Raw genomic sequence first — 18917 nt, 5'->3', positions numbered from 1 at the left:
TGTAATTACTTGTATAAACAATGCCTTACATGTTTTTCTCAGAATTACAATGAATATGTTTGTTATGCTGCTTGGAGTGGCTTACAGCTAAGAATGCAAATTCAGGACAGACTGTCAGAAATTAGGGCAGACCCTCCAAACTGATGGTATATTCTGTCATTAGATTTCACAAAGTCAGTAACAAATGTGTACTCCTGGATCACTATATTTGTCTTACCATTGAGTTGCAGACATTCCTCTTAAGCATTCCCACCCCTTTTTACCACCCGTACAAACTGGACTTTATTACAAAAAGTTATTAAAACCAAATTCACCACATATTGGATTACTTCCAGCCCCAAAGAGCCAGTCACTTACCCCCAGGTCAAAATATATTCAAGATCTCACTAAAGATAACACTACAACCAAAACCTTTAGGAAACTAACTAAAAGTTTATTAACAGAGGAAAGAAATGAGAATTATTAAAAGGTTAAAGCAGATAAAATACATTACAGCTGGATCAGAGTACGTAGTCCAAATGGTAGCAGAGATAAAGTATCAGAGGGGTAGCCGTCATCTACAGCCAAGCACTGAGGTACAATCGCATCTGCTCCAAACCCTCAGACAGAGACGAACACCTACAAGATCTTCACCAAGCATTCTCAAAACTACGATACCCACACAAGGAAATAAAGAAACAAATTAACAGAGCCAGACATGTACCCAGAAGCCTCCTGCTACAAGACAGGCCCAAAAAAGAAACCAACGAACTCCACTGGCCATCACCTACAGTCCTCAGCTTAAACCTCTCCAACGCATCATCAGTGATCTACAACCCATCCTGGACAATGATCCCTCACTTTCACAGACCTTGGGAGGCAGGCCAGTCCCACAGACAACCCGCCAACCTTAAGCATATTCTCACCAGCAACCACGCACCGCACCATAACAACTCTAACTCAGGAACCAACCCATGCAACAAACCTCGATGCCAACTCTGCCCACATATCTACACCAGCAACACCATCACAGGACCTAACCAGATCAGCTACAACATCACCGGCTCATTCACCTGCACGTCCACCAATGTTATATATGCCATCATATGCCAGCAGTGCCGCTCTGCTATGTACATTGGCCAAACTGGACAGTTACTACGCAAGAGGATAAATGGACACAAGTCAGATATCAGGAATGGCAATATACAAAAACCTGTAGGAGAACACTTCAACCTCCCTGGCCACACAATAGCAGATGTTAAGGTAGCCATTTTACAGCAAAAAAACTTCAGGACCAAACTCCAAAGAGAAACTGCTGAGCTCCAGTTCATTTGCAAATTTGACACCATCAGCTCAGGATTAAACAAAGACTGTGAATGGCTTTCCAACTACAGAAGCAGTTTCTCCTCCCTTGGTGTTCACACCTCAACTGCTAGCAGAGCACCTCACCCTCCCTGATTGAACTAACCTCGTTATCTCCATACTGATTTATACCTGCCTCTGGAGATTTCCATTACTTGCATCTAAAGAAGTGAGGTTCTTACCCACGAAAACTTATGCTCCCAATACTTCTGTTAGTCTTAAAGGTGCCACAGGACCCTCTGTTGCTTTTTAGAGATAAAGTAATCTACCAGTCTCTTAGAGTCTTTTCATAAGACCTCAGGCCCAGGGCTTCCCAAAATGGGGTTTGGGGGACCTTTTTCACTGCATCTAGAACCCCTCTCTCAGCATTCAGGAGGATTAAAGGTGCAGAATCTCTCCCAGTGTGCTTTCTTATAATTTAAGATGGTCTAGCAATTGTCCTTAGCCCAACATTTGTCCTTAGTCTTCCCACAGTGAAACATACAATGACCCCTCTTTGAAGTTAATCTTCTACTTCTCAAGCATACACAAGTAATCCAGGTTTCAGAGTAGCAGCCCTGTTAGTCTGTATCCACAAAAAGAACAGGAGTACTTGTGGCACCTTAGAGACTAACAAATTTATTTGAACATAAGCTTTTGTGGGCTACAGCCCACTTCATCGGATGCATCTGGTGAAAAATACAGTAGGAAGACATATATATATATATATATATATACACACAGAGAACATGAAACAATGTGTGTTACCATACACACTATAAGGAGAGTGATCAGTTAAGGCAAAGCTTTTATCAGCAGGAGAGAAAAAGAACTGTTTGTATTGGTAATGAAAATGGCCCATTTCTGGCAATTGACAAGGAGATATGAGGAACTGTGTGGGGGCGGGGAGAGGGAATAAGCACGGGGAAATAGTTTTACTTTGTGTAATGGCCCATCCACTCCCAGGTCTTTATTCAAGCTTCATTTAATGGTGTCCAATTTGCAAATTAATTCCAATTCAGCAGTCTCTCATTGGAGTCTGTTTTTGAAGTTTTTTTGTTGTAATATTGCGACTTTTAGGTCTGTAATCGAGTGGCCAGGGAGATTGAAGTGTTCTCCAACTGTTCTTCAAAAACACACATTGTTTCATGTTCTCTGTGTGTGTATATATATATATCTTCCTACTGTATTTTCCACTACATGCATCCAACAAAGTGGGCTGTAGCCCACGAAATCTTATGCTCAAATAAATTTGTTAGTCTCTAAGGTGCCACAAGTACTCCTGTTCTTTTTACAAGTAATCCATTTACAATGATTTACTAAGGCAATTACCGGTCATTATAACATGGATAGATAAGTGAAGACAATACAGGTAATATTCATTAGTTTCATGCAGTGTATACATATCTTTGATCTTAAGGTTAATTAAGTACAGGATACAGATATGAAAAAGGACATTGCAACAACAGGTTAATTTAGTTACTTTAGTACACATTAAACAGGATACATACACAATGTAAATAGCATTCAGCTGGTTACAGAAAAGTGTAGTCAATATCATTAACATTCAACAGACTAGTGAATTGGGACACTTAACACTGCTTTGAGGTCCTGACCTGAGCTCAGCTAGCTGCTAGCGCCACAATGTTCATGTCAAGTCAATCATTTGTTAAAAATATATTACAGTGCTATTTTCTATGTTATACTTTATGGCATTTACTAATCGTGGAATAAAGAAAACCTGACAAATGAGCAAAATCTCATTATTGTTTCTGCCTATTCGCTATCTAGAGTGATCACAGTATAAAGAGCAGCCTGTGGGGTCTCAGGTTGCCAAATTATGCAATCGACCAGGATGCTGGCCATTGCAATTTAATGAGGCTAACACAGAACTGAATGTTCTTTATATGCAGACATGGAACAAGTAGTTAAGCAATGTACACCTAAGTGGAGTGCATTGTGTACAACAGATCTTAGAAATTTATTGATTTTTTTAAATGTGGAAATGGTTTAAAAAAATTAAAAATGGAGGCTGAAAAGATACTTACAGCTAAAAACTCACCAGGGAGATTATCAAAGGCACAAATGGGAGTTAGATGCCCAATTCAAATTGATTTTCAATGTGTTATCTAATTATATTCAGCAAATTATTTACTTCTATCCCCCCCGCCCAAAAAAGATCTATATTTATTAAGCAAGAAAGAAGAAATCTGCTACAAAATCAGAATCAGTTCAAAATAGATAATTTAGAAACTAGAACATTTATGGTATTGGTGAGAGTAGTCCACAGATTATGAAAATTCCCATTGATGTAAATGAGGGCGGGGGTTTGCACAGGGACTGCAGATATGACCTTTTAAAGAACTGTGGTTTCTCTTGTAGTAGAGAAGTTGCAGGGCTCTCTTGTAATGAATCAAAAGGGAACTATTTTTACTGAAGCTGTTACCCAGAGACACCTTGTTGCCCATCCTCACTCTCTTATCACCGAGACTAATACAGACTCAGTGCCCTAGAATCACAACTCAGGATCTCCATAAATTTAGAACTGAATTAAGCGGACATGGTAAGGATTGTTACCTACACAACAGGATCCTCCTAGAATTCTGAACAGGAAAAAAATGTATATATACTTCAAAACTTTTCCTCAATTACAAAAATAAGGCAAATTTCTGCTCAAATTTGCAGAAAAATACATATCTTGCAGTAATTCCTTGCATGGAACTCTCCAGGCCTCTTAATGTGTATTATGCATGTATTACAAATACATTACATGTGACAAGGTTTCCCCATAGATCATAAAGGAGAATCTTCTCCAAAGAACCCACACTGACATTTTCTCTCCAGACTGTTACAATAACTGGATATCCAGGAAGAGATATGAAATTTCAAACTTGGAAGCTTTCTGCAAGTGAGCATTCTGAAGGCACTAAACTTGAGGATATTAGGAGGAAATTATGATTTAATTAAGGACATGGAGCCACAAAAAGGAGATTACACTTAAAGCTAATATAATATAGCTGAGAAAGAAACACACATAGTATTAATTAACTAGCATAGGAGAAGCCATGGACATAACCAATTGGCCACAATGTATTACACATAAGAAGGTCGGTAAATACTTCATTGGAGTTGAGCTAATTAAGTGGATAAAGAGTTGGCTTTTAGAGAGAAGAGAGAAGGTATCAAAGCAGTATGGGATGAAGGAAATTGGTCAGTGAAGTGCCACATGCACTTGTATTTGTACAAATATTAACATTAAACATTAGCAGCCCGAAGGAAGGGGAAAGGAAGGTGATTACATTTGTTAATGAGTTTAATGTAGGGAGGGGTAATCAATATAAAGCAGGAGGGCAATAAAATTTAGAATGATGTGAACAGATTTGAAGCCTGGGCAGGACTAAGTGATTCAGTGTGGAGAAATGTAAGATAATGAGCCTGGGGATAAAAAAGGAGGATTGGAAATACAGCCTTAATGGCCATATGCTCCAAAACATCAAGCAGGAATAGGATCTGGGGGTAGTGGCGGATAAAACTCTAAATACTCTTGGCACAATGCTGAACACCAGTAAAAAAGAAATGCAAACAAAACAGTGGAAGATATTGTACCAAATTCAGTTGCAGAATAATCAGGCACAACTTAAGTTAATGAGAACTGTGTTCCAGTACTACAAGGCTGAATTTGGCCCACTGAATACAAGCCATGAGGATTTGGGCAACATTTTATAATGGAGAAGAGGCAAAAATGTCAAATACATTTGCGGTTTCTCTATGAAAAGTTGTGATTTTCTCCATTTTATTTATTGGATATTATTCACCAACAGTTCAGAGAATAATTCTTGGCATGAAGCCTGTAATCTTTGTACAAGGAATTATTTAGTCTGTGGAACCACTCATCTACTTATGTGATATCTTTCTGTCCCCCAGTTTGATAATTCTTAGAATCAGGTTTCAAATATGAATGCATGTGGAGTGAATTTTAAATGTATTTTCCATTATTATGCTCTAAAATTTATTTAAAATTGGTAATATAGGTGAAGTGTTTTGCTACACCTTTAGTTTATTTGGTGCCACAATTCTGATTTATATATCTGCCATAGCTTTTAAATTGTCACTGTGTATAAAAACAAAGCGCTTCAGCCTGGCATATACATTCTTGAATGATGACTTGCAAATACTAGGTGTGAGTGCTCTAATATTCCCTCGACATATGGTACTGCATTGTCTCCATAGATTGGCTGGTATGGTGTATTGATTTATTAAAGACATCAATTTAGAATAACCTTAGGTAAACACAATTGTCTGCTGATTGCGGAGGTTGCAGCTTTACTTCAAGGTGAAGGTTACATCAAAATAGGTTCATCCATCATCTTAAATCATGGTGATTTGGTAATTGTGTGATATAATACATTATTAACAATCAATAAGGCATAATATTTTGTGCTACTGTTGCACATTCCATCTGAAAATAAAAGTGGTTTACAAACACCCATAAATTTGGCTCAGCAACATTGCTGTGAGATAAGCATTATTGTCCTATTTTTTCAACTGGGTAAACTGAGGAACACAGAGATTTTAGGCCTATATTTTCAAAATTGTCCATTAGATGCGAGTCCCTCACTCTTTAGGTACCCAAAGTGAATGGCTTAGATCATTTTACAGAAATGATGAACATCTGCAGCTCCAAATGAAGACAATGAAAACTGTGGTTATTCAGCACCTATCAAAAATAGGCCCCATATGGTCTGCTTTTCAGCAGTCTTTAATACTCACAACTCTAACTGAATTAGTGATTGAATTCCATCAGTAGGGATTGACCTTCAGCACTAAAATATGAGCCTTTGCCACTTGAGCTAAAAGGACAGCTACTTATCCAGCACCAGCAGTAGGCTGGACCAGATGAGAGGAACATGTAACGTACACTTAGCGGTTCTGAAAATCAGACCCTACGGCACATGTAATCAGTAGACATTTGAAGATTTTGACATAAATTACTTGACTTTAAAAGTCTGTGGCAGAGATGGGAATAGATCCATAGATTCCTGATTCCCAGTCCTTTGTTTTAACCACAAGACATCCTTCCTTTCATGTACATAGGCAGCAAAACCTCTAAATGTTTAGTGTAGATTTCAGATTAAACCAATGATACATATATTTCAATAGTATAATTAGAAGGGAAGAATCACAATGATAAATTAAGAATCAATCTGTGTTTTATTTATTAAAACAAAGACATGTCATACAAATAATCTGACTGAAAGAAAAGGAAGTCAAGTCATTTTCTGCATGGTGTGTGGTGGAGTCGTGGCAGACTCTAGACAGAGGAACACTTTCATCTACCTGCAGCTGGTAAATCTCGCTCAGGACCGGCACAACCCATTAGGCGCCCTAGGCGCCCTAGGCAATTTGGGGGGTTGTGACCGCGGCAGTATTTCGGCGGCGGGACCTTCCGCTGCCTCTGTGGGGGGCGGCATTTCGGGGTGGGACCTTCCGCCACCTAGGGCGGCAGAAAAGCTGGCGGTGCTCCTGATCTCGCTTGGCCACAGAGCAGAGAGTGGGATTTTACTTACTTGTAATTGTAGCTTAAGAGCATATATTTAGATTCTATTGCAGTTTGCAATAAATGGTTAAAACCACCTGGTATCTCTGGAGCTTGATTGAATTGCTCTGGGGGAAGGGCAGTTTGTAACACCCCTTCCTCCAGACTTTAAAGACCTTGTTCTTGAAATACTGTGACAAGGTCTATCCTTGTAATAGCCACAATTCAAGATAATTAAAAGCCATTCAGTTTCCTCTCTCACATTAATTTTAATCAAGCTAAACCATGACACGGAAGAAGAATTGAATAAATATATGTATACATTACATTTTGAAATACTCTAATAAGCAGGAAGCTTTCAATCTATTAATTAGTCTATTATCACAGGTAGTTGGAAAACAAAAGTCTGAATCCAAGCATAGTAATTTACAAATGGGGAAATGCAAGATTATCATTTGCACAGGCACATTTTGATGTTGACTTGCAGCACAATTTCCTAAATTTAATGATGTATTGGAACAAGTTAATATTTGAAAAAGAGAATGGAGATATTTCACTATACTGTGGCACAGATATTCCCTTTGACAGAGACATTATTGGTAATGGCCTTTAGCCAGTATCTGGCTGTTATCTTATTTGTACAGGGCTGCACTTGAAAATCAACTTTAAATGCATTATTTTATTGAGTTTAATCATTTTGTTTGTCTACACAGGGGTTCTCAAACTTCATTGCACCGCGACCCCCTTCTGACAACAAAAATTACTTCACGATCCCAGGAGAGTGGACCAAAGCCAGAGCCTGCCAAGCGTCACTGCCCTGGGTGGTGGTGGTGGGGGGAGCAATATCTGCATTGTGTTCATTCTTTCTCTCTTCAAAAGAACAGACAGGAACAGAGGCCGGTTTAAAGAAATTCTAAGTTTCCTTTGGCACTTGGTTTACAACAGCTTAGAGACTATATGGAGTTTATGGTCTGGCTTGATGATCAGCTCCCTGGCCGAATCCAATTAACCTTCATTCATATGGTCTCACTGACTCTTCTAGAAGCTTCTTCCACTGTAGCTACATTTGACCCTGCCTACCTGCCCCCGCCCCTCCATTCCACCCTTAGTGCCAAGGGTGCTCCAAATAAGAGATGACCAAAACTATATTTAAAATTATTGATGGGTTCAGAAGTTCACGTTAGGCAAGCATCTAAACATTCAGATGCTCAGACAGACCAGTTGAATCTCTAGGGAATGCAAAACTGAGCTAACAATCTCATCAGAAAGGGAACATACACCAGATTTCTGGCACTTCTGATTCAGCTTTGGCTGCAACCCAAAAGTGCTGAGGTGAGCAAAAGTAGGAGATCATTTTAAGTTAACACAGCCGAGTTTCTCAAGTAGAGGAGTGACTAATGTCTTGCTACATGGTTGCATGTAAATAGAATGGATGATGATACATATGTGGGATAGTGATATTTGACAATACATTATTCTTTTTCTCTCTAGGAAGCCCTGACCTTTAATTCTAATTTACATCCTTCTTTAAGGGGGAAATTCATACAGAGATGGGCTGTATGGGGGGACTCCCACTGGGATTTAGAGGAATTCTTCACATGCTGGAATAGTAACTACTGTTGCCCTCAGCTGGGTCTCTGTGCCAGTGGATCTATGCAACTATTGATCTTATCGCCAAAAATCCAACATCATTATTAATTAATTATTATTATTATTTGTGTTACCGTAGTGGCTAGGAGGGGAACATGGATCAGCGTTCATGTCATGCTCCCCATCAGTACATGGCCCAGATCGGGGAAGCAGACCAAATTCTGTGATGAGTCTTGGTCACGTGCCACCTGTGGAATGTTGCACATAACCTAAGAAGAAGTGCCTAGGAACTCTAGTCTCTACCAGGACTTCACTGGGCTAGGTGCTGTACATGCACAGAATAAAAAGACTGTCCCTGCCCCAAGGGACTTAAAATCTAAGCATGTTCCAGCCTATTTGGAGCTGGCACTGGGACTCTCTCTGGGAGTAATTAATCTGTATTTCTGCAGAGAGATTCCTTAAAGAACACTTATTTTGCACAACAAATGCATCATAAAATATAAAGATGACCTCTGACAGCACTTGATCACTAGCTTTCAACTACCCAAAGATGTATAGCTTGTTATCTTACTGCTTAAGTGCTGATTCAAAGTACCAAGATCAATGTATACAAAGCAGTTGAAATGCCACACTCTGGCTTGGAATAGTTTTCATATCATTTCTGTCATTTTTACCAGGCATTTCAAGCTACATTGACCTCTGTGACACATATATAGAAAACAGAGATGTCCACTGGTGGGAGGCGGGCAGTGGAATTAGCCAAAAAGACATTTTTCTATGAAAGAGATTGAATTATTCTGTTGCAGAGAAAAAAATGGAAAAACAGATTTCACTCCATAGAATATAAAGAAAGTGTTACCATGGTACCAGCAGAATCCCGATACATACACACACATGAACCTTTCCCGACAAAATAACAACAACATAAATATACAAGGTAAATGATTTTCAGTTAAAAACTTTTGCATAGTGTTCTTAAGTAAATGTGTTTCATAAATGTTTTCATTCATATGTATAGTTAACACATAGGAAATCATCCCTATCAGATCTTGCTGTTCATCTCTTTTATTAGCATATGATGGGAAGAGTGTACCTTTGCACTGGCCAAAGTAAAACAAAATATGCTGCACTAACATTATAGAAATATATGGCCTCAAAAGGTGTTGGATGGCTCAGGGGACTGAGAATGAAATACAGATATTTTCACTTCTCGGCTGTTCCTCTGAAATGGTAAAAAACTATTCTCATTTGATCAATTAAGTGGATGTGAGGTAGATGACAAAGTTATCAGTGATGAAAGTGAATGATTGGGGGTCATGTTGCATTCCAGTTTATCCATCTTTATAATGGGCATAAGAATGCTTTCCAATTTCACAGGAGTGTTCTCAGACTTAGGTTTTACTGGGGAAGTATTTAGAGAGGAAAAATTATTATTGCCTGATGGATGGGAATGTGATGTAGAGGTACCATGTCAGGATGGAACTGGCAAAAGTTGTTACTGTCAGATGGCTGTTCAGTGGCTTAATATGGAAATAGTTTGGTGTGTCCAAATCTAATTCTAAGTAGACAGGTGTCCACATCACAAAACCAAACAAACAAACTGTCCCAATTGTCATTAATGGCAATCTCACTTGAAGGACTGACTAAGCATGGTGACAACATACCTTCTCACACCTGCATCTGGTCCCTCCAGATCAGGGTTGTAGTAAATTCATGAGCACAAATTTTAAGTTCAGAAAGGACCGTTATGATCATGTATTCCAGGCCACAGAATTTTACCCTGTGATAGCTGCATCAAACCCATAACTTCTGGATAAGATAGAACATCTCTTTTTAGAAAGGCAACAAATCTTTATTTACTCAAAGACTTGCAGTGATGGGGAGGCCATCAGATCCCTAGGTAAACTGTTCCAATGGCTAATAGCCCTCACTTAAAAAATTGTGCCTTATTTCTAGTCTGAATTTGTCTAGCTTCAGCTTCCAGCCATTGATAAATGAATCCTCTACTAGCAGAAATCTTCTTTCCATGTAAACTGTGATGTCATCTCTTAATCTTCTCTTGGATAAAGTAAGTAGTTTGAGCTACTTTAATCTTTCGCTGTAATGCAGGTTTCCCTGACCTTGAATCTTTCTTATAGCTTTTTTCTGAACCCTTTCCAATTTTTAAACATCTTGTTTCAAGCATGGATACCAGAAGTAGACACAGTCTTCAAGTAACAGTCTCACTAATGCCATACACAAACGTAACACTACCTCTCGACTCCTACTTGATATCACCCTACTTATAAATACAAGGATTGCATTAGGTCTCTTAGTTACAGCTTTGTACTGGGAGTTCATGTTCAGCTGGTTATCTACCATGACCTCTAAGTCCTTTTCAGAAACAATACTTCCCAGGATATAGTCCCTCATCCTGTAAATGTGTAAATTCTTTGTTCGCGAATGTATGACCTTGCATTTGGCTATATTAAAATTCATGCTGTTTAAATGAGCCCAGCTTAACAAGTGATCCAGATCACTCTGTATAATTGACTTATCCTTGGTTGGGCAGTATATGGAGGCTTACATTCTCTCTGCAATATCTCTGTGCTGTGGATAAAGAAAGGACTTCATCCTCCAGTGCTGTCTGTTTGGCACTTTTCACTGGCATGAAATTCACAGAGAATGTAATGAGCAAAATATTGCAATGCTTAACATTGCTATTTTTAACCCTTTACTTGATCAATTATCAATACACACACACACACACGCACACACAGTGTCCTTCCATTACACCTTCCCTTTGATAAAATTATCCCCTTTGGATTTCTGAATCACACTGCACACTCCAAATCTGAAACACACATTCATTCCCAACATAGCAGTGTCCCATCACTCCCTTTCTGTGATTCTCTCTCCCCTCTTAGTGAACAGTTGTAGGCAAGCAACAGTAAAACAGATGTGTGCTTTGTTACTTCCTTTTCAGCCATGCTATATATTATATGCTGGTGAGAAAGAGTATAAATAGAACAGAGCTTCTTTCTCATTACAGTGATTGTAATGAGAATGATAAATGGGTCGAAATAAACCCATTGAGGCTACAGAGATAAGACTTATCTCATCCGATGCTATATCTAACCCAATTTCATTATGTCATTATCTTCCCTGAAATGTAATGGAATTTATGGCAGTTTAAAAGATCTATCCTGGTATATTTTATATATGGTATGATTTCTCTGGCAAAGGAAAGCTCCCATCATCTGATCATGCTGATACTACAAACTTTAACTTACCTGAAATTCTGCTTTCACAAATGATAAAATAACTAGCTACAGAATAGTGTGTATATTGATCTGCACATGTATAGCCGCTATTGCCTTTTGGTTGTTGGTTACTCCTAAAAGATCCGAGATCATGTGTTATGACTTGTACTGAGATAAGTCATGTAATTAAATGAGACCCAGGAGAGACTGGGGGAAACTGCCTAAAGAGCAAACTCAATTGTTTTGTTTTTTGGGTGGAGTTTGAGAACAGGCTGCCAAATTCACTGCCTTGGAGAGAGCCTAACAAAAGTCAATAGAGAGTTTACAGGTGGAAAGGATAATAAAATACACATACAGCATTAAATTATGTCAAGATAAATTTCTCTGCCATCAGCACAGAAAGAGCCTGGAGTTCACCAGCATCTGGTTCTGTTGATACAGAGAAAGGGGTGTATCCAGGAGAAAGAATGGTAACTGAGAACTTCAGTTAGAGCAAGTAACGTGGGGGCACATACGACCACATTGGCATCGTCTCATAACAATAATACTTATTCCGTACTGCCAGTTCTCATGATTGTATCGTGAGTCTAGACATATTTGGTGGTTGGAGTCACACCTCCTGGAGTCAGGTGACTGCTTGAGAATCTCAGTTTTCATTTAAAAAAAGAAGTCTCTAGTCCTCATGGTTGTGGAGGAAAACTTGAAAACGTGACCCCAAACTCAAAACACAGAAAACAAATAGAGAAAACCCAACGTTTATTAATTTTTAAAAATATCTCATGATTTTTTAGTCTTGATTCATGATTTTTTTTAACAGTTGGCCATCCTACTTACTGCTTCTAAATCACCTGTTCGCTGAGATCTCACAATGGTTAAATTGGTCTGACAACACCCTGATACTCTTGGTAAATTATAAGTATTTTCCAGAAGAGTATACTGAGCCCTAGAGAGTTTAACTGAAGCCAAACAGCAAGTAAGTGGCAGAGCCAGGAATAGAACCGAGGACCCTAGTGCTAATCACTGGATCATAATTCCTCCCAAATTGGTCTAACAGCACAGTAAGTCTGGTCACTTTGTCCTTGACATAACTCGTAGGAATAATAAAAGGAAGCCTCTCAGTGAATGGTACTGTAATGCAGTATATTCCTTCCAGGACTTTCCAGTAAAATGGTCATCCTCTCTGACAAGAGAAAGAAAACCAAAACTACACAGAATGGTACACAAAACACACATATCCACATTTACTCCGACCTACTTATCTAAATACTGATTCAGTTTTCATGTAAATTTAGGCAAATCCAGCAGGATTTACACAGCTCTTTGTCTTTCTGAGATTGATAAAGTTTGTTCAAGAGAGGGTATTGTATGTGGGATCAATTTAAGACAAGATCTCCGACCTCCCTCCCACCCCCCCACCCCCCCCACGAATTAGGTGTATTAGCAAGCATTAGGGATGGGATTTCAAAAGTGCTCAGCTTGACCTGAAAGAGCTGATAGCCCTTTTCATAAAAGCCAGAGCTTTGTCCTGGAATTAAAGTGTCTCCTCTCCTCTCCTCTCTACTGTACTTCAGCAAGCTCTCTGTTGTCTTTCCGTTCCAAAGGTGGCTACATAATTCCTGCATGTACAGTCTGTATACAGTAAAGTGCTTCAACATGAAAAGTGCTGTATAAATCTAAGCTATTGTTAATTATAGCTGTCGAAGGAACACCTAGGTAGCCTAGTCTCCAAACTGAACCTACATTAAAGCTGCTATCCTGTATATTCTAAACATCCAGTGTCTTTTTATATCCCCTGTTTAATTCTTGACTCTGTTGTCAAAGAAATACAGTCACAATTCCTGCAGAACCTCTAAAACCTGTGTGAGCCCTCCCTGCTGACTCAACAGCAGCAGTTGACTAATAAACACTATTCCTTTTGCTGTGCTGAGACTGACACTGCTAGGACACAAAAAAAGAAAGATTGCTTTATATATAGCTCTAATACAAACATGAGCTGGGAGTAGAGAGCAGGGGGTGGGGGGAATCAATGGTTGTCAAATGAAAAAAGCTGAAGCTGCTAGAAAAGAGGTTCTGTTTTCACGTTTCCAAGAGGTTAAGCTATAATATGCCAGTGAACAGAGAAGCAGGTGAATATAATAATCATAATAATGCTTTGTTCTTCTATAGCATCTTTCATGCAGAAATTTCAAAACACTTGAATTAAGGCTTATGTGACATGCCTGTGAGGTAGCTAAGGGGAACAGAGGGGCATCTTCACCCACCATTCGGGATAGAAGATGCCAGCAGTTAAACATTGCAAATCAACATTGCATAACAATTTGAACAGTAAAGAACACAGCATACAGTGGGAAAGTCAGTCTACAGGGGAATTAACAAAGGCAGGATGTAATTGACTGAATTTGAATTGGGTCAAGACAGCAGCCCTAAGATCCCTAGTGCTGCAAAAAGTGCAATAGGATCATTAATGAGTTCACCTGCCAGAGGTGGTGGTGGAGGTAATAATATTAGTCCCTTTGACTGAGGAAGTACATCTACTCCTAGTTACTCAGACTAGCAACTTAGGGTTGCTGCTGCTACTTGATGATGATATTACAGTGATGACCCGTTTGCTTTCTACCATCTGTATCTGGCTTGGAGGTTATGACTCTTCTTTTTGGACACAGGCTTTCCCCTGTTATCCAGGCACTTGTTACCTTAAGATTAGACTGATCCAATATGCTCTACATGGTCCACAGCTTAAAACCATTTGGAGACTGAAGCTAAGGCAGAATGAAGCTGCTTGCTTAATGAGCGGGGTATCTTGCTGGAAGCCTGTGACCCTAGTGCTCCAGGATCTGCATTCTCTGGATGGAGTTTAAGGTGTTGGTTATGACCTATAAAGCCCTAGATGGCCTGGGATCAGCTTACCTGAGGGATCACCTCTATCTCCATGCCATCCTGCCACAGTGCAGTCAGCCAGGGCACTCAAGCTGGATCCCTCTTGCTGATAAGGCATTCACTGTGAGGGTTCTGGAACTTGCTGCCTCTCTTGGTTTGAAATAGTCCAAAATCAGTGACCTTCCAGACATGCTGAATAAGACATCTGCTCAACTAGGCTTTTGGTTGAGTTTGAGGTAATGAGTACGAGTTGACGAAGGGACAGAAAGGAGTTTTTGTAGGTGGCTGACTAGCTGGCTGAGCTCCTGCTGAATTGATCATTTAATGCTGCTGAGATTTAAATTGTATCATTAATGCACCTTAGGGTGCCTAGTGCCTTGAATAGGCAGCTTTTTATTTATTTATTTAGATTTAAAAAATAAATAAGATAACTTGGATTTCAGTTTTACATCGCCTCTGAAAGACAGTATCTCCAGCAGTACACAGCCCCATGCCAAGGTATTGGTTTACTGTTGATTTGGGGGGGAGAGCACCACCTACTGAATCACCAGCAACACTTCCTGCTGGCTCTAGGTGTTTTGTGGAGGTCTAACTGTTCAACCAGCCCAGTCCAGCTTCACTTGAAAGACCAAACATGGCCACAGCACAAGGAAGGCATGAAAAACCTTTACTTGTACACAATCACAGCAGCCCATAAACCCAAGGTATTAGAGTAGCTGACCTAAAGTTGTGGCTTTTGTGTAACCAATCCTGGGATCCTGTTTTTGATATTCACCTCCATCTGGGTATCCCCAGGCAAATAAACAGAATCTAGCCAATATAAGGCAGTTGCAAGCTTGGTGGGAAGATTGGGAGTCTCAAACTGTAATATTCCACATGATAGCCATGGGCAGAGATTGGGAGGGGCATGTAGGGGCATTGCCCCTCCCCCAACTATATACTAAAGGTTTTCAAACTGCGAGCATCCCCTCTAGGGGAGTGCAGAGGAACATTCGGGGTGCCACCTAGTGTCGCCACTCATCCCCCCAAATGTTCCTCCACACTCCCTGGGGGGGGTGCACCCCATAGTTTGAAAACCTCTGGTATAGTTGAGGGGGGGCAAGTGGCAAGGTCAGGTGGCTCAGGCCAGCCCTGTGTGGCTGAGGGAGGAAGGAGTTTGGGCCAGCTCCGCATAATGGAGGGGGAGAGTCTCGGGCCAGCCCCGCATGGCGGGGTTCAAGGAGTGCAACCTCCACTCCCTGACTCATTCATTAAGTACACTGTAATTTAAGTACCACTAACTATCGGCAAATCCAGAAGTTAGACCTATACCTATTAATAGTATTAAGACCCCCATCTCCCCAAAAAATATAGAAATCACACTATGCCTATGATAATGACTCAGTTATTAGTTAATAGTGGAGAGGATGAAGAACTTTTATTTGGAAGCTAAAATAATATACAGATCCAATGAAAGCTGAACAACAACTATCATAAAACCAACCACAGCACCATCAGTGAGTTTAAAGTGGCTCATAAGCCTCAGTTTATAAGCACTTTTGGTGCCCAATACCTCTATTACTTTCCCAGAATTTCTGCAACCCAGCCAGGATCTACACACATGGAATCATAGAAATATATTGCTGGAAGGGATCTTAAGAGGCCACCTAATCTATTCTCCTGCTTTGAAGCAGGATTAAGTATGCCTATAGCATCCCTTACAGGTATTTGTCTATCCTGTTCTTAAAAACCTTCAGTGACAAGGATTCCACAATCACCCTAGGTAACCTATTCCAGTGGTTAAATATTCTTATAGTTAGAACATTTTTCCTAATATCCAACCTAAATTCCCCTTGCTGCAAATTAAGCCAATTACTTCTCATTCTACCTTTGTGGGCCTGGAGAACAACTGATCACCATCCTGTTTATAACAACCTTTAACATATTTGCAGACTTATGTCTTCCTTCAGCCTTCTCTTCTCTAGACTAAACATACCCAGTTCTTTCAATCTTTTCTCATAGGTTTTCTAAACCTCATCATTTTTGTTGCTCTCCTCTAGAATCTCTGATTTGTTCACATCTCTTTTAAAGTGTGGAGCCCAGAACTTGATACAATAGTCCATCTAAGGCCTCACCAGTTTTTAGTAAAGCAGAACAATTACTTCTCATGTCTTACGTATGATGCTCCTCTTAATATATCCCAGAATGACATTTGCCTTTTTTACAACAGCAACACACTGTTGATTCATATTCAAATTCTGAACCACTATGACCCACAGATTCTTTTCTGCAGTACTACTGCCTAACCAGATATTTTTCATTTTGCATTTCTGCATTTTATTTTTCCTTTCTAAGTCTAGTACTTTTGCACTTGTCTTTATTGAATTTCATCTTGTTGATTTCAGACCAAGTCTCTAATTTCATTTAATCCTGTCCTCTGAAGTGTTCACAACCCATTCCATCTTGATCTCATCCATAAATGTTATAAGTATTCTTCCCACTCCATCACTGAAGTTGTTAATGAAGCTATAAAAAATAGTGTCACACCCAAAACAGATCCCACTTGATACATCTTCCGAGTTTGACAGACAACCATTAATAACTATTGTCTGACTATGGTCTTTCAACCAGTTATAGAAACACTGTTACCCAAAGCACACTACATTCATACCCTCCACACTATTGTAATAATCACAAAATATGCTTGGAAGGTACGATTTGAAAACTAATAACTCATTCATCATTAATATTCTTGTGTGATTTATGTACGCAATGTATATTAAGAGTTATGAATATATGCTGGAAGTATGACTAAAGTGTGTATAAACCAGGCATGTCAGGGGGAGTTGTTAAACAGGTCTATCCTAAACAAAGGAATATGTGTTTACCTCGATTTACATATAACCAGTAAACTGTCAACAGAGCAGGAGGAGGAGATGGCAGGAAACAGAACAATTAGCAAACACCAATGGGGAAAAAGAACATGGGGCTTCCTTCACAACCAGACTCCATGTCGCCTTCCTCACAGCTTGACTGGACTTTACTTTGAGGGGTCACCTTCAGAAGAATCCATTTCGAAGCTTCACTGGACTATAAAAGAAAGGGGCTGAGAACCCCGGTCCTCTCTTTTACCTAAGAAGACAAAGGAACCGCCATTTTGAGCATCTGAAAGAGATCCTGACCCAGGTGGGAATCAGCCACCATCTTGCTGGAAGCTGATGGGTGAGAAACAGCATCTTGAACAAAGCCTTGAACTAAACCTTGCTACATTAAGTTTTAGACTTTTAGATGTGTGTTTTCACTTTTATTTGTTTGTAACCATTTCTAACTTTATCTTATACTTGAACTCACTTAAAATCCAATCTTCTTTTGTTAATAAACTTGTTTTACTACTAATTGAAACCAACAGTGCTGTGTTTGAATTAATGTGAATGTTAACTCCAGTTAATGTGGCTGGTGGATTTTGTTTCTTTAAAGGAACAAACAGAACTTATTATTTCTTTGAGCAGCCCAGCAGACAGCTAAACACTTCAGGGCACGTGGTTTGCGAAAATTCAGGGAGTATGTTGGAGTCACTTTTCTGATTGTAACCAAGGCTTGTGGAAGCCAGAGTGGGGCTGTAGACAGGCTGCTGGGGTCATAGTTCCTGAACAAGGGTTGGCTGCATAGCACACAGACACTTGGGGTGTGACTGCCTGCTTGTTGCTGACTGTAAATGTCCCAGGCAGAGAACTACAGTGGCAAAATATTGTGAAGCACTCACCGTTACAGGGTAAAAGGTGACAAACCTCTCATCAATCTGGATTGCACCCATAACATAGCATATATCTTACAGTAATTTCATCTAGACCACATTTCCATATGTTGCTTATAAAAATTTCAAGAAGGAGCATAGGTGCCGACTCCATGGGTGCTCAGGGGCTCAAGTAACCATGGAAAAAAATAGTGGGGGGAGAACAGTGGTTACGTAGCTCTAGGGCTAACCTCCAATCAGCTGTTTGGTGGGCCAGGAGCTGGCTGTGGCAGGATCGCAGGGAGCCTTGGGGCAGGAAGAGGCTGAGTGAGGGCAGGGCCTCCGGGGAAGAGGCTGAGTGGGAGTAGGGCCTTGGGGCAGAGCAGGGGTGGAGCACCCACTGGGAAAAACAGAAGTCAGAGCCTGTGTGAGGGAAATTGTCAAAAGCCTTACTAAAGTCCAAATAGATCACGTCTACTGCTTCTCCCCTATCCACTAGGCTGGTTACCCAGTAAAAGAAAGAAATTAGATTGATTTGGCATTATTTGTTCTTTGTACATCTATTTTGGTGACTACTTTTCTCCATTTTATCCTCTAGACTTGAACAAATTGATTGTTTACTAATTTGTTCCAGTATCTT

Source organism: Chrysemys picta, chromosome 4 (genome assembly GCF_011386835.1).
Source record: "Chrysemys picta bellii isolate R12L10 chromosome 4, ASM1138683v2, whole genome shotgun sequence".
In the NCBI taxonomy this organism is placed as follows: domain Eukaryota; kingdom Metazoa; phylum Chordata; order Testudines; family Emydidae; genus Chrysemys; species Chrysemys picta.
This window is presented reverse-complemented; position numbering follows the sequence as displayed.